Below are 2500 nucleotides of genomic sequence, written 5' to 3'. Positions count from 1 at the left end.
TGACTTAAGAAAATCCCACCAATGAACTGGTTAACATGATGCAGCAGTGAATCCTCTTCGACTGATGACTGAGTCTGAAATAAATAAATAAATAAATAAATGAAAGCGGCTAATATAGAGAAGTGGTGCTACAGTAGTGTGTTAGTCTGAGCGCGGCTCCCGGAGGGGGAGTGTGGGTCTGTGTCACATTGACTTTACGTCAAACAGCCATGGATAGCTAGCCAGGGTCCAGGGTTCATTCACACTGTGATATTTCACCATAACTCACAGGCTTTACTTACATCCAGAAGTGCTGCGGTCTCTCTAGCCTACCACATGTGCTATTTACATGTTGTACTAGCCTACCACATGTGCTCTTTACATGTTGTACTAGCCTACCACATGTGCTCTTTACATGTTGTACTAGCCTACCACATGTGCTCTTTACATGTTGTACTAGCCTACCACATGTGCTCTTTACATGTTGTATTTCTGTGTGTGAGTGTGGAGAGCTGCAACGCAATCGCCAGAATAAAACGAATAAAAAGAATAAAAAGTTGGCATTTCACATGTCTGCAAACCTGGGATACAATTTCAACATCATTTTGAAACAAAACGGGCGTCTGGGTAGTGTATCGGTAGGTTCCGTGCCTACCAACACGAGGGTCGCAGGTTCGCGCCCCCCGTGTTACCTCCGGCTTGGTCGGGCGTCCATACAGGCACGATTGGCTGTGCCTGCGACTGGGAAGCCGGATTGAGGGTATGTGTCCTGGTCGCTGCACTAGCGACCAGGTCGGTCGGGGCGCCCGGTCGGGGCGGACGGGATACTGGTGGGAATAGCGTGATCCTCCCACGTGCTATGTCCTGCCAGTGAAGCTCCCCGCTGTCAGGTGAGAAGAAGCGGCTGGCAGCCGTGGTGGAAGGAAGCGTGGTGCTAGTCTTCGGCTCTCCCCAGAGGGTAGAGCAGTGACCGGGGCAGCAGGGAGAAAATTGGCCAAGTACAATTGGGGAGAAAATGGGGGAAGTTTCTGAAACGTCAGTATTTTACATTTCTGCAGAGTCTCAATGTAAATTTTAAACAAAACGGCGGTTAATTTGAAAACTGTAGCTTTCCAACGCATCACAACTAAAAGAACTTTGGTTATGTTTAGGCAAGTAAAGCAACATGGTTACGTTAGGGAACTACAAACACAAATAGGCATTTGGAACGCTCTGGCTCAAGTAATCTTTTCAATGTCAGCACTCTCATATGGAGAGGATTTCTAGGTAAAGTGTACAGACTAATACAAAAAAAGGGGGGCGGAAGAAATATAGGTCAAACACCAATCAAATGAAGAGTAAAATAAGTTTGGGCTTAGGATATGTCAGAAACCAAGAGGTGTCCGGTTCAACTCCGGGCCTGGGCAGAAGACATCCTACAGGTCAAGACGTCAACAATGAAGCAGGTCAAGGAGGCAGCAGCCAAGTCCACCTTTCCACAGTAAACAACAGGCAGGCAGAGGAGACCCATAAACGGCACAGTGGCTCAGTGGTTAGCACTGTTGCCTCACAGCAAGAAGGTCCCGGGTTCGAACCCCGGTCCGTCCCAGGTCCTTTCCGTGTGGAGTTTGCATGTTTTCCCCGTGTTCGTGTGGGTTTCCTCCGGGTGCTCGGGTTTCCTCCCACCACCAAAAGACATGTATGTTAGGGTTAATACTCCTGTCAGTGCCCCTGACCAAGGCAATGGCAAAAAGTGAACTGGAGTTGGTCCCCGGACGCTGCACTGTGGCTGCCCACTGCTCCTAGTTCTAGGAAGGTTCCTAGTAGAGGATGGGTCAAATGCAGAGGATGAATTTCCCCATGGGGATAAATAAAGGATAACTTAACTTAACTTAAACAGGTAAGTAACCCATTACTGAATAGATAGGTAGGTAGGCAGAAGAAAATATAGAACAGGTAAGTGTTATATTATTATTTATAAAACGGCTCTCTCAAATCAAGCAATCTGATTGGTTCACAGCCATTGTATAAATCCAGTAACCCACTCCAATAACCCATGGCCATGGGTTATTGGTTGCCATGGCATCTCTCTTACTAAAAGCCTTTGGTTACCTCAAATGACAATGTAGAAAAAACAAATGGCGGAGACAGCTGTCAGATCCTTGTGAATCGATCTTCGCTTATAACTTTACTAATACTTCGCAGAAAATTATGTTTTGTACAAGAATAGACGCGGGCTAATGTCTTCTTTGCAAAAAAAAGGCTGTTAACCCCGCATTTAACCCCGCATTTAACCCCGTAACGTTAGTTGGTGTTGGGCTTTGCAGAAAGCACTCAGCTTCTCAGCAAGCGCTGAGAATGCAGCGCTGCGCTCGAGCTGCGAGCTCGAGTCGGGTCGGGCTTTCCAGAAAGCTCTCAGCTTCTCAGCAAGCGCCAGGATTGGCCAATGTCAACTTCAGTCTCCAGAACGATCCAATCAAATCACCCGCACGTTCTTGCGGTCCCGCCTTACAGTAGTGTTTCAACTGACTCTATCAGAATG

Source organism: Poromitra crassiceps (assembly GCF_964638095.1).
Source record: "Poromitra crassiceps genome assembly, chromosome: 3".
Classification (NCBI taxonomy): domain Eukaryota; kingdom Metazoa; phylum Chordata; class Actinopteri; order Beryciformes; family Melamphaidae; genus Poromitra; species Poromitra crassiceps.
This window is presented reverse-complemented; position numbering follows the sequence as displayed.